The sequence below is a fragment of the Oryctolagus cuniculus genome, chromosome 15 (assembly GCF_964237555.1).
Source record: "Oryctolagus cuniculus chromosome 15, mOryCun1.1, whole genome shotgun sequence".
Taxonomy (NCBI): Eukaryota; Metazoa; Chordata; class Mammalia; order Lagomorpha; family Leporidae; genus Oryctolagus; species Oryctolagus cuniculus.
Genome location: NC_091446.1, coordinates 30,220,831 through 30,235,796, shown reverse-complemented (window position 1 = coordinate 30,235,796; position 14,966 = coordinate 30,220,831). Strand labels below are relative to the sequence as shown.

General features: G+C 43.5%; 1 long non-coding RNA gene across 1 annotated transcript; it reads right to left on the bottom strand.

Moving 5' to 3' along the window:
• Positions 1-6,640: 6,640 nt before the first annotated feature.
• LOC127484232 (uncharacterized) lies at positions 6,641-13,645 on the bottom strand. The gene is made up of 2 exons (XR_011382774.1): positions 11,626-13,645; positions 6,641-9,320 (listed from the first exon to the last, which is right to left on the bottom strand). It is a non-coding gene; the product is annotated as an uncharacterized lncRNA (long non-coding RNA).
• Between the last annotated feature and the right edge of the window lie 1,321 nt (positions 13,646-14,966).

Genomic DNA, 14,966 nt, shown 5'->3' with positions numbered 1-14,966 from the left:
AAATGCAACATGGATGAAAGCCCAAGGTCAAAGTGAAACTCAAGAAGGAGTGAGGGGCTGGATACTTTCTCAGTTTATTTCCTAAACAGAGTGATCCGGGCCCATCTCTGTATTTTTATCACTGGAGAACTTGCAAGAGTAACAAATGTCGCTATTTAGCATTTTCTAAATGTCTGACACTGCCAAAATTTTTAGAAAGCAATTTAATATAAACAATATTTGTATTAAATAAAAAAGGCATTCCATTATGATCTCAGTCAATATGCTGTTGGCAAGGTGTGTTTCACTTCATCTGAAGGACAGTTTCAGATAACTACCTAGAACTATAGCATCCTCTAAAATTCCACCAGATCCTCACTGCTTTTCACTGAGCTTTGGCTACTTTCTGGGTCCTTCTTGGTTCTTCTGGGGGCATGAAATCAGGGTGTTCTAAAGGCAAGAAGCTGCGCCCATTATTAAGCTGTTGTCCCCACACCCAAAGCCAGGGCTAAACTTACAAATCCCATTTTTGCTTTGTCAGCTGCTTCTTTTAGGTTCTGACAACAGGAGGTTCTGGGGGCCGGAGGGTATCAGATGCAAGGCCATGGGAGGAAGCCACTTGGCCTGCAACAGTGCTTCTGTGCCGAGTGGTTTGCAACGGTGGCAATGCTGACTGAGTCTGCAGTGTTTCCAACACTCAGGGACGGGCGTTGTTCCTCTCAGAAAGGCCAGGCCTGCTGAGCAGTGCTTGCTTCATCAGAAGCAGCAAAACCGAAGACAACAAAAATCATTCTCCGTCAATACATGGGCACAGACAGGAAGAATAAATTCACCAATCAGACTGAAAGTTGTTTGCAGCCTAATTGTCAATACCTTTTGAAACATCCCCTGAAGAGATTTGTTCTATTTAGGTGATGTAATGAGAAACATCTGATCACTAATGTCTAACCATCATGAACTTATTTACAAATTATCAAACACCAAACGAATGTTGATAGTTGACTCTCTAACAGCTGCAATGTAGATTTACTTAGCAAAGAGTCTCTTCTATACTCCTAAGTTTAGTCTTCTACATAGACCGGACACTAAACAGCTTTTTTTTAAAAAGACTAATTTATTTCATTTGAAAGGCAGAGTGACAGGAGAGAAAGAAACATCTGCTTAAGGTCTGCTGTTATCAGATCTGTTGTTGAGGGAAAATGAAACTGCCAGTGGTTTCTCCCAAGGCTTGCAAGTGTTCCATGGGTGGAATCACAGGTCCCAGATTTGAGTAGTCTGGCGTGCAGCCTGGGCACTGGACTGTTTTTTTTTTTTTTTAATTATTTATTTATTTGAAAGGAAGAGTTATGAGAGAGAGATAGACAGGTAGAAAGACCTTCCATCCACTGTTTCACTCCCTAAATGGACACAACAGTTGGGACTGGCCAGACTGAAGCCAGGAGCTGAGAACTCCATCTGGGTCTCATACAGTACGTGACAGGAGACCAAGTATCTTCCGCCGCTTTGCCAGGTGCATTTGCAGGGAGCTGGATTAGAGACAGAACAGCTGGGACTTGAGCCGGTGCTCATATAGGATGCGGTCGCTTCAAGTGGCGGCTTATCTGTTATGCAGCAATGCTGGCCTCTCCAATCATTATTGTATTGGCTTTCATGACACTGAAATTTTTTTTTTTTTTTTTTTGACAGGCAGAGTGGACAGTGAGAGAGAGAGACAGAGAGAAAGGTCTTCCTTTGCCGTTGGTTCACCCTCCAATGGCCGCCACGGCTGGCGCGCTGCGCTGATCCGATGGCAGGAGCCAGGTGCTTCTCCTGGTCTCCCATGCGGGTGCAGGGCCCAAGCACTTGGGCCATCCTCCACTGCACTCCCGGGCCACAGCAGAGAGCTGGCCTGGAAGAGGGGCAACCGGGACAGAATCCGGTGCCCCGACTGGGACTAGAACCCGGTGTGCCGGCGCCGCTAGGCGGAGGATTAGCCTAGTGAGCCGCGGCGCCGGCCCATGACACTGAATTTTTTCTGTTTGAAAATACTTTCCCTTCTTGGCATCCATATTATCATTTTTCCTTTTATTTCCCTTGTTACTTTTTCTTGGTGTCTTCTTGCACTCCATGGGCAAAATTATCTCTTTCATTTCAGTTTTCCCTTGGGCAATTGCACCCACTTCCCCAGCTTCATCTAGTGGCATTTGGTTGTTGACTTTTTAGACTCCTGGAGTCACATCCCCAAGGGTTGTACCTTTTTCCTAAGCACCTGCCTTGTGTATCCACTTGCTTTTTTTTTTTTTTTTTTTTTTTTTTCTCTCAACTGCTTACTGAATTTCACCATTATTTGGGCTGAGAATGGGAAATGGATCTCCTAGTTTCCAAAAGAAATACATAAAGGTCAACCATAGGAGGCAGGAAAAAGTAGTCGCTGTTTATGCAACAGTCGGATGTTACTCACGATAAAATAGCCGATGTAAAAAGGCACCATGAAAACCAGGGTCAGCCGAATTACACACAGGTTCATTTTCCAGTGGACGTATCAGGAGCTGCTATTCAATACTCCTAACATTTCAAAGATGATGAGCTCAAACATGGTGCAGGAAAATGCTAAAGTGACAGAGAAGACCACCTGTACAACACACTGTCCCACCTCATAGTCTTTAAACACTTGGCTCATGAAGAAATGCCACCCAAATCCAAAAAAAAGTATCTGGGAGGTAATCATAATGCCGGAGTCATCAGCAAACTCATGGCAAAGCGTGAGGGCTCATGCCTCCACTTCCAACGCCCAAAGGCCACCCCACGCTGGGGCCATCGTCCCCTCTCACAGGCAGCCTTTGCCTGGAGGCTGACACCTGGACAGAGTGGCTCTCCTGCCCAATGCCATCAAGCTGCACCCCAGGGCTGTTTTTTTTTTTTTAACTTTTGTTTAATGAATATAAATTTCCAAAGTACAGCTTAGGAGTACAATGGCTTTCCCCCCCATACCTTCCCTCCCACCCGCAACCCTCCCCTCTCCCCAGGGCTGTTTTAAAGCATTCTTGTGATGCTAGTTTGCAGAGTACAATTGGTTCACCCCCTGAGTGCCCACAACAGCCAGAGCTGGGCCAGGCTGAAGCCAAGAGCCAGGAACCCCATCTGGGTCTCCCATGTGAGTGGCAGGGGCTCTGGTACTGGGGCCATCGTGTGCTGCCACTCAAAGTGCATGAGGAGGAGGCTGGATCAGAAGCACACAGGAGCTGGGACTCGAATGGGTGTTCTGACAGGGGAGTGGGCACCCCAAACTGTGGCTTCCCCTGTGTAACACCTGCCCCAACTAAACGGTTGTTTTTTTAAATTTCATATTGTTTGAAAACACTATAAGTAAAATATTGCCAAAATGCACAAAAGAATAAATAGTAAAAGTACTCTATTTTCACCGCCTTCCTTTCACTTTTTTTAAAAAAATTTATTTACTTATTTATTTGAAAGTCAGAATTAACAGAGAGGGAGAGACAGAGAGCTTCCATCTGCTGGTTCACTGCCCCAAGTGGCTGAAACAGTGGGGGCTGTGCCAGGCTGAAACCAGGAACTTCTGGGTCTCCCACGCCGGTGCAGGGGCCCAAGCACTTGGGCCATCTTCCACTGTTTTCCCAGGCCATTAGCAGGGATCTGGATCTGAAGGGGAGCAGCCAGGACTCGAACCAGTGCTCATATGGAATGCCGGCACCGCAGGTGGAGGCCCCAAGCTGCAAGTGAATTTTATTCTAACACAGCCACGCCCCTTTGTTTCTGTATTATCTACACCTGCTTCCCTGCTGCAGGGCAGAGCTGAGCAGTTGTGACAAACTGCACGGCCCCCAGTGTCTGAAATCCTTTACTTCTGATCCTTTACAAAAAAAGGTTTGCTGCCTCCTGCTGCACAGCCATCATGTTCCCATTCCCAGAAAGATCATCTGCGTCCCAAACACCGCGTGGCCCCACACTCAGGAGAAACTGAATAGCGGTCCTCAAGCCGCGCCTAATCCCCAGAACCTGTGACTCCATCGCTCTCCGCTCTCTGGGGCGAAAAGGAGCCGGCAGCTGTGAGTCACTTAAGGCTCTCGAGCCAGGGGAGGAGCCTGGGTTGTCCAGGTGGGCCCAGGGCAGTCCAGATGAGCTCTTTATAAGAGCCAGGCAGGAAGGCTGGAGCTAATAGAGCACCTAAAATGAAATCTGTAGAAGAGAAATTGACACTTCAAGAAGGGATGACTTGAGCTGTTCTTGTCTTGACTGTGGAGGAACAGTTTTTTTTTTTTTCTTTTTTATAGAGTAGCGTATTTTCTTTCTTTCTTTTTTTTTTTTAAGATTTATTTATTTGAAAGTCAGAGTTACACAGAGAGGAGAGGCAGAGAGAGAGAGAGAGAGAGAGAGGAGAGAGAGGTCTTCCATCTGCTGGTTCACTCCCCAATTGGCCGCAATGGCCGGAGCTGTGCCAATCCGAAGCCAGGAGCTTCTTCCAGGTCTCCCACGTGGGTGCAGGGGCCCAAGGACTTGGGCCATCCTCTACTGCTTTCCCAGGCCATAGCAGAGAGTTGGATCGGAAGAGGAGCAGCTGGGACTAGAACCAGCACCCATATGGGATGCTGGTGCTTCAGGCCAGGACGTTAACCTGCTGAGCCACAGCACCGGCCCCTCGTTTTCTCTTATACTATTTGTTGAACTCTTAACTGAGTTAATTATATATGAATAAAGTCAATCAAGGATGGATCTCAGGAAAAAATAAGAGTGGGAATAAGAGAAGGAGAAGGAAGTTCATTACTGTGAATCTGTATAGTTCTGCATACATTCCTACAGACTTACTTCTTTTTTAAGATTTGAAAGTCAGAGTTACACAGAGGAGAGGCAGGGGGAGAGAGGAGGTTTTCCATCCTATGGTTCACTCCCCGATCAGCTGGAGCTGTGCTGCTCCGAAGCCAGGAGCTTCCTTTGGGTCTCCCATGCTTCCCATTGTGGAATACTCTTTTTTAATTCTATTATTACCAGACACTTGATCCTATCTATATGTTCACTTTAACACTTAATATGATCACTTTAACAATTAGATGACATTTTTACCACCAAGCTTATTGGGATTTGGAGTCCCATGACAAGTTTTTAAACTCTACCCTTAGAAGTAAGTCTGGGGGCTGGTGCTTTGGTGCAGCGGGTTAATGCCCTGGCCTGAGGTGCTAGCATCCCATATGGGCATTGGTTTGAGACCCGGCTGCTCCACTTCCGATCCAGCTCTCTGCTGTCTTTATTACTGATTCCATTTCCATCTTGGTTATTGGTTTGTTTAGATTTTCTATGTCTTCATAGCTCAATTGATGTAGGTTGTATGTGTCCTGGAATCGATCCATTCTTCTAGGTTTCCTGGTTTGTTGTCATACAGCTCTTTGTAGTGATTTCTGAAGATTCTTTTTATTTCTGTGGTTTCTGTTAGATTGCTTTTTTCATCTCTAATTTTATCAGTTTGGGTGGTCTTCCTCCCTTTTTTGGTTAGTTGGGCCAATGGTGTGTCAATTTTGTTTATATTTTCAAAAAACCAGCTCTTTGATCTTTTGTATTTTTTGTTTAAATTTGTTTTTTCTAATTTTAATTCATTTTGCCTACTAGTTTTGGGTTTGGTTTGCTGTTTTTGTAGGTTTTTGAGATGCATCGATAGCTCATTTATTTGGTGCTTTTCCAGTTTCTTGATGTAGGCACCAATTGCCATAAACTCTCCTCTTAACTCTGCTTTTTGCTGTATCCCTTAAGTCTTGATGTTGTATTGCTGCCCTCATTTGTTTCCAGAAACTTTTTGATTTCTTCAGTGACCCACTGTTCATTCAGGAGCATGTTCAGTCTCCATGTGTTTGCATATGTTCTAGAGATTCCTGAGTTGCTGATTTCCAGCTTCATTCCATTGTAGTCGAAGAAAATGCATGGGATGGTTTTGACTTTTTGAATTTGCTAAGACTTGCTTTATGGCCTAGCATGTGGTCAATCCTAGAAAACATTCCATGCACTCGTGAGAAGAATGTGTATTCTGTGGCTGTAGGATGGAAAATTCTGTAGATGTCTGTTAGGTCCATTTGGTCTGTAGTGTCAATGAACTCTGTTTCTTTGCTAATTTTCTGTATGGTTGATCTGTCCATTGCTGAAAGGAGGGTATTGAAGTCCTCCATTACTATTGTATTTGAGTCTCTCTTTAGATTCCTGAACATTTCCTTTAAACAGCCAGGTGCATATATGTTCATAATAGGTGATTATATTATAATATAAATAAGTTACATCTTCCTGTTGAATTGAGCCCTTAATCATTACATAGTGCTCTTTGTCTCTTAACAGCTTTTGTGTTAGTCTATTTTGTTGGGCATTAGGATGGCTACACCTGCTCTACTTTGGTTCCTGTTAGCATGGACTATCTTTTTCCATCCTTTCACTTTCAGTCTGTGCGTCTTTGTTGGTGAAATGTTTCTCGTAGGCAGCAAATATGAGTTTTGTTTTTAAATCCATTCTGCCAATCTCTGTCTTTAACTGGAAAGTTGAAGCCATTTACATTCAAGGTGACTATTGATAAGTCATGACTTGGCCCTGCCGTTTTCCCATAAATATTCCTAATTTTTTTCCCCTTTGAATTTCCTTAGTACGTTTTGTTAGAGTCGACTGCCCGAAAAACGTCACCAAGAGACATCTCTTATGCAAACAGCAAGGGGAAGCTTTATTGATTATCCAGCATGCTGGGGCTGTCTGACCATACATGAACAGAGCAGCCCCGAATAACCAAAGGTTAGGGTTTATAAAGGCAAAAACCGCAAAACCGGGAAGGGGGGAATACATGGTTGCTATGCACGGTTGCTATACACAGTTGCTAAAATCAAAAGAGAGTACATAAAATCAAAAGAGAGTATATGGTTACTGGGGTCAACATAACCTAAAACCTAAGTGAAATTAATATTTATCATAATCTTGACAATACCAGTTACAATATTACAATCAGCAATTAGGACTTGACATTAATGTAAGACACAGACAAATCACATCTTCATTATTAGCCCAGGTAACCCAGGTGCAACCTTTCTACTTTTAAGCTTGAGCAATCATGCTAGGGGGTTTTTGTGTGTTGCCAAGGGTGATGTAGTGCACTGCTATTGTCCGACTATTTGAGATCATAGTTTCAGACCAGAGTCTCACGGTGGGGGGGTGCTTTCCCAGAATGCAGTCTCAAGTGCTCCAAAATGGAGTCCCTACTGCCAAGGTGCTACTCTGTCTTATTTTTTTACAGCTGTACCAGCAAGGTTTAAACCTGTAAGCTTAAGCTTAACTTTTTACACCCGCACATATACAATTTTAACTCTTCATTCCCCACTCCTTGTTGTGAGGATCTCTAATCTTAGAGATTTGTTTTTGTATCTTTTAATGTGACATATTGTTGTCTTATGATTATGAGTTTAACATTTTTAACTTGTTCCCGCACGAAGGTGATGAGTCTATTTAACACACAAGGTCCTATGGTTACAATTAGGAGTAGAACAATTAAGGGTCCTGTTAGGGCTGACAGTAGAGTAGTAAGCCATGGGGACTGGCCGAACCATGACTCAAACCATCCCTGTTGAGTTTCCCTCTCCTGTTGCCATTTTTCCAGTCGTTTTCTGAGTTTGGCCATGAAGTTTCCACCTGGGTTTAGTCAGCATAAAAACAACATTTTTCCTTTAGGGCTGCGCATAACACACACCCCCCCTCATGAAAATGAGATCCAACCCCCGCCTGTTCTGTAATACTGAAATGCAGATACTGGGCTACATCTGGGAGACTGTGGAAGATTTGTCAGGCAGAAGGGGCGGGGATCTCCACCTGGCAGGTTATCAGGTAGAAGGGGGCAGGGCAGGATGCAAAGGCCGGGCTGTCCATGAAACATTGTCAGGATGACTGAGATGCAGATGCATATGGTGGACACATTAGGCCTTTATGTCACACACACATAAGCTCATAACTAACTTTCTGCCTAATATTTTTTCCTCAAGAGGTAATACCCAAAATTCTTCTTTGGGATTATGGATGGAGTTCCGTCTTCTGTAACTTCTTCGAAGCTGGCAGGTGGGCGTCGAGGGGGATTTGGGTATTTCCTCTTGCTACCTGTCTTATGGTGTGCAACAGTGGCCTTGGAGAGACTGTACTGCTTGGTCCAGAGGGCTGCTCAGGTAGTCCAGTGGAATGGGCTGGAAGCCTTGTCTGATGACCATTTGGAGTTAACAGCTTTTAGTCTGTTAGAGACAAAACAAATAAGGGCATTAAAAACACACGGTGTAAAGAGAAGCATCTATAGTTTCAGTACAGGAGTGGAGGGGACCACTTCCCCCTGGACTATTGGATAGACTTTTAAGGCCTGGCAGGGTGTGTGTGGCCCAGACCTATCCATGGGGTGCTGTTAAGAAAATTGTAAGAGATGCAAATCTCCTTTAAGGGAGGCACCCTGTTGACTCGCATTACATGGCTGGACTAGGAGAGTTAAATAGGAGGCTGATAGAAATAGGCAACTTACGTTTTACTGACCCTAAGCCATCCCCAGTAGCAGTGGCTGGAATTGGAAGCTGGGCAGAGGCTGGGCAGAGCCAAAGGCTTTTTAGCTCGGGGCCACAGGGTCTGTAGTTCTGAACCAGGAGTCCTTCGACACCCAGGGCAGTTCCGTGTCCAGTGGCTGTGCTCTTGGCAGGGCCGATAGAAGGCATTTGCTGTTACGACAGCTGCTTGCCCAACGCCCTGGCTCCTTATATCAGCAACAGGTGCACAGGTTTGGGGTGCACTGGCCTTGCTGGGTCTCCTTGACGGCAGATCACCGTGTAAAGCAGCCATTGATTGGCCTGTTGCCCATCCATACATTGCTCCTGCTGCTAGCTTGCTCCTCATTCCACTGGTCTCTAATAAAGTGGACCATGGAGGCAGCCTCTATGATGCAAGTCAAGGGGGTGCCCAACCCAACCCTGATTTTTGGAGATTTTTTAATATCAGGGTGAGCTAGAAAAATTATGGTCATGGGCAAATTCTGACACTTAAGACCGTGCCCATGAGGAGAACTATGACCCTTTAGGTAAGATCAACTGTGGTGACCTGTTTGTATACTTTGAGGTCGTCAGTTTAACTTTTTATCTATTTTTTAGTTTGGTTTAAAAGGGGAGTTCTGCCCATTTAACGCGTACACTGAAAAATTGATCTAGTAGTTTAACCCCCCCCCCTTTTTTTCTTTTGTTATGTTGTTTGGGGCCCTATACTGTGGCCAGGCATTATTACAGAAAAGGTCAGTCATCCCTTACATAAGGTCTGGGGATCAAACCGTACGTCACAGTGGAGAGTCCTGCAGAATAGTAGTAACTTCCCTTCTGGAAGAGAAAAGAGGAGAAGTGAGGCAGCAAGTTGGGTCTCTAGCCTGACTGCCTGACTTTCTGGGCTTTTAGATTTAACTGGCAGTTTAACCAGTGTTTACTGCGTAGCCTGACTTAGAGGAGAAATTGTGGCAGAGGTCTCTGCCATCCTTTGGCTTCCGGGTATTTACCGTGTAGCCTGTGGACACTAGCGCTTTCTTGGGTTTCTGGAACCCAGTTTTTTAGCATCTGCCGCATAACCATAACTTAACAGAGACAGTAGAGTACACAATGGATTAACATGAATTTTATGTCTCTTGTTGTCGAATAAACCAGAAATAAAAAAAAAAAACCTTGTATATAAGAGTTTACATAATATAGAATTATTTAACAGAGTCAAAAAGAGCTTACAGGACCTAACTCTAGAAATGGCAGAGTAATCGATTAAGCAGACACTGTTAAAATAGACGTTACAGTTTTTGCAGAAACAGATTTTAAGATTTATGATTTAGACCATTTTTAGATATTTACTAACATTAGTACACTTTTTTTTTTTTTTAAACCCCATTGTTATAACAGAAGATTAGACTTTAACTTTAGGTCAGTGTAATTTTGGTATTAGCACTTAACTCTGTAAATAATATTTTAAAATTATAAACATTTTAAAACTTTTTATGACTTGTTTACACCTTTTGAAACTTTATACTTATAGTTATTTTTACATAGTCTTGAATTGTCATGTATGGCCAACCTATGAGAATACATGTTAACAAACTCAAACAGTTTTTTTTTTTATTGAATTTGAGATGTTAAAAGTATATATAATATATTTTTCCAAGTTTTACTTAGCACTGATGCCTAGATGACTTAAGACACTGAGTTATTAATGAATACCACACCATTATCTGAAATAAAAGTTAAAATTACATTTTTATGTTTTTAAGTAACACAAGGATAACATCTCCTGGACAGCAAACATTAGTGTATGTTTACAACTTTGAAAAGATCTTCCTCATTAAGAGAAACAAGTTTAAAGCATATCAAAGACATGTAAAACTGAGCAAGCAAGCCACTGAGCAAACCGAAGGGCATTTGCATTACCTCAATTTTCTGAACCAATCTGTATTGGCTTACTTTAGTTAACAACATAAAGGCTTGTATACACAGAATTTTACTCTTATTTTTATAAGACCGCTTTAGCTGGAAAGCAAAAACATAAATACAGCATAGGTCTGACACTATTTATAACATTTTAATATATTTTATATAATCTGAATTGACCCAAGCAGCTGTTACTTTAACAAATTTAGTCTCATCCTTTGAGAGTTCCAAGGATCCGACTGGAAGCCCAAAGTTGGAAGACTCGGTTTAGAATTTAAGCTGTCAGAGAGTCAAACCATTTAGCCAAAATTAGTACATTTCTGATCAGTTGGGTAATTACTTAGACATTAAAAACAGATAAACAATGTAAACAAACTTCGCGCTGTAGTTTTTCCAATCAAGACTCATAATGGCAATAGAAAAACGCGAAACCTTCAAGACAGGTGAACGCTCTCAGATGAGTCAGGGACAGCAGCACAGAAAAGAGCTGATTATCAGCATATGAACCCATTGTTTAGGTTTTTATTAGCTGCAAAGAGAAAAACCCATCAGTTTGGAAAGGGTTAATGGCTTAAGGTTTTGGCTCCCTTAGGTAAGGTCAGCAGTGGTATTGAATTGGAAATTCCTTCAGGAGAGGAAAAAGAAGCAGCCCTGGGGTGGGGGCTCTGCCTAGAGATATTTGGAGTGCAGAGAAAGGCTGTGTTCCCCCATTTACAGGGAAGACTGCACACACCGGGGCCTGGCAGGACTAATCGTGGGGTTGGGTAGGTGTGCCGTTTTACCAAGAGTGTTGGGAACCTCCTATAATTTAACCAAAGCCAGATCAATTAGGACTACTGCAGACACTCAGTCAATTACAACAGATAGTTAACTTTAGCTCTTTTCCAGATTTAGTCCTCAGGCAATCAAAGCTTAGCAACAGTAATACTTCACAAAAAACTTTTAAGACGCACCAGAGCTACCATAAGCTGCAAAGACGGAAAACTTTTTACCCGGTTGGAAAGGGTTAACAGGTAACAGGTAACAGCTTTTCCCTAGGTGGAGAGACCTGTGGAATTTCCCTCTCCCTTTCTCCAGGCCAGTGGTATAGGAATGGAGATGAGGAGAGCAAAAGAGTGGGGGAGGGAGCCCCCGGGAGGAGGAGGAAGGCAGAAAGCAATGAAGCTCCTCATGAAATCTCCTATCGCTTAAGGTTACCCACTACCTAGTTGTCTGAGTTTACCTGAGGGTCAATATTAGCCTCGACCGAAGCTAAGCCCTGCTCACGTACCAGTAGGCAGCGTGATCAGGCGTCCCTCCGAGAGAGAGACCTGGTGCTCGGGTCACAGTCCGGCTGCCGGGAAGCCAAAGCAAACTCAGGGGATCTCCAGGCTCTCAGCCAACTGCCCTTCCTAATTTCCCTCCCATTCCTTACAATCCCTCTGGAGTTTCGGCCGTAGCTAAGCCGTGGCCAGGGGGACTCCGCGTTCTCGGAGAGCTGTGGGGTGCCGGACACTCAACGGTCACTTCCACAGATCCGGTCCCGCTTGAGGGAAGGAATACTGACTTCCGATGTTTTCTCAAAATCCCGGTCTGGGTGCCCATGACGGCCAGGCAGGAGAACGGCCTCTTTCACTTGGCGAATGAGTGGTAAATGGAGAGCCCTCCGGGGGGCCATTCAGAGGCACAGAAAGACTGCCACTTTACCTTCTTGACTGACAAAGAAAGGTTATGTGCCCGGTCGCTTACCTCCTACCAATGATTTAAAGTTAGAGACAAAGGTGTAGACACAGTCTGGCCCATGTTAGCAGACAACACAATGTACACGAACAGACAAACAGTGTAGAGAATCAGCACACAACAACCACACAAAGTGTCCGTAGAGGAACTGAGATAAACTACTGGTCGCGACGATGCTAGCAATACAAACACAGACTCTGGAACCGCCTCAGAGCCCTGTGAGGATGCCGGTAATACAAATGCAAGCTCCGGAACCACTTCAGAACCTACAAATGCAGACTCCAGAACCACTTCAGAGTCACGCGACAATGCTGGCAATACAAACACAGATTCCAAATCTACCAAATGGGAGCCATCACAGCGCCCCATACAATGCTAAATGACAAGAGAATACAATCAACAAACAACAAGACAACCAACAAAGCACCTTACAACTACAAAAGACTAATAATAAGAAGGCCTTACTGGCCACCCCGTCAGTGCTGGGAATGCAGACTCCATGCCTGCCAGTCGGAAGTTCTGGGCGTCCCCAGCCTTCCTTTGTCCTCCTGAGGCGTCCCTCAGGGCCGTAGCCTGTGGCCCCCGGGCACGTCTGCCGGCCACAGCCAGGAAGGGCTCACGCCCCTGTCCCAGCGGCTACTACACCAGCACAGTTCCCAAAACCCTAGAGCATTCACAAACTACCAAAATCCAGAATGAAGAGACACAAACCACAAATAAGCCGGCCGACAACACAAATAGGCGCCTGCACTTACCCCGAGAGATATCCATTGGAGACGTCCACAGGCAGCAGTCAGATCTCGCTGGGGCCTCCAAATGTTAGAGTCGACTGCCCGAAAAACGTCACCAAGAGACATCTCTTATGCAAACAGCAAGGGGAAGCTTTATTGATTATCCAGCATGCTGGGGCTGTCTGACCATACATGAACAGAGCAGCCCCGAATAACCAAAGGTTAGGGTTTACAAAGGCAAAAACCGCAAAACCGGGAAGGGGGGAATACATGGTTGCTATGCACGGTTGCTATACACAGTTGCTAAAATCAAAAGAGAGTACATAAAATCAAAAGAGAGTATATGGTTACTGGGGTCAACATAACCTAAAACCTAAGTGAAATTAATATTTATCATAATCTTGACAATACCAGTTACAATATTACAATCAGCAATTAGGACTTGACATTAATGTAAGACACAGACAAATCACATCTTCATTATTAGCCCAGGTAACCCAGGTGCAACCTTTCTACTTTTAAGCTTGAGCAATCATGCTAGGGGGTTTTTGTGTGTTGCCAAGGGTGATGTAGTGCACTGCTATTGTCCGACTATTTGAGATCATAGTTTCAGACCAGAGTCTCACGGTGGGGGGGTGCTTTCCCAGAATGCAGTCTCAAGTGCTCCAAAATGGAGTCCCTACTGCCAAGGTGCTACTCTGTCTTATTTTTTTACAGCTGTACCAGCAAGGTTTAAACCTGTAAGCTTAAGCTTAACTTTTTACACCCGCACATATACAATTTTAACTCTTCAGTTTACTGAGAGATTTTCTGCCTTCACCTTCTTTCATAGTGGTGACCATGTTTCTGTGCGCAGCACATCCTTAAGCATCTTTTGCAAGGCTGGATGAGTGGTGACAAATTCTTACAATTTCTATTTGTTATAGAAGGTCTTTACTCCATTTTCATAAATGTGAACTTTGCAGGGTATAGTATTCTGGGTTGACAGTTTTTTTTTTTTTTCTCTTGAGACTTGGAATAATTCTTGCCATCCTCTCCTAGCCTGTAGGTTTCTGATAAGTCCACTGTGAGTCTAACTGGAGATCTTCTGAAAGTAAGCTGGTGTTTCTCTCACGTACATTTTAGAATCTTTTCTCTGTTTTACTGTGCTGAGTTTGATTAAAATGTGTCATGGTGAACATCTTTTCTAGTCATGTCTATTAGGTGTTCTATGTGCTTCTTGTATTTGGATGTCTCTTTTTCCAAATTAAGGACGTTATCTATTTCACTAAAAAAGATTACTAATCCTTTCTCCCTTTCCACACTTTCAGGAACTCCTAAACTCTATATGTTGGGTTGTTTGATAGTATCCAGTAGATTCCTAATAGTGTTTATTTTTCTAATTTCTTCTTGATTTTGGTCTGACTGTATAATTTCCTGTGATTTGTCTTCTAAGTCAGATTCTTTTTTCTGCTTCACCAATTCTGTTAAGGCTTTCCACTGCATTTTTGAAATTCTGTTGAATTCTTCATTTCCAAGATTTCATTTTTATTTCTCTTTAAGATTTCAACTTTGTGGGAGAAATTCTTTCATGTCATGTATAGATTAGTTTGTGCATTTACTTCTGATTACTTCTAAATAATTCTATGATCAATTTTTTGAATTCCATTTCTGGCATTTCTTCAGTCTCTTAATCTTCACATACTGGTATTGAAGTGTTGTGTTCTTTTGAGAGTGTCATATTGTCTTCCTTATTCTTGTTTCTTGAGTTGTTGCATATATTATCTGGTATCTGTTTTTTTTCCTGTGGTGGCTTTTATCTTTGGACTATGCCTCTGTAGATTAGTGGATTGTCTTCTGCTTTTTCAGTGAATATCTAAAGGTGTGTGGTGGGTGTGGCCAAGGAACTCAGTGCTGCAGGGTGAAGGGAGTGTCCAAGGTCACATTTGGGTTGGGCATGATAAATCTCCTTTTTTCTTTTTTTTTTTTTTAATCATATGGGAGGTTTGTTCTGCTCTGTTGGAGTAGACTCAGCTCACCTCTTCTCAAAGGAGACCAGTGCCTGGGCACTCCAGCCCCAGTGGGTATATTTGTCAGTGCTCCCACAATAACCACACAAAGGATCTGTGTAGTC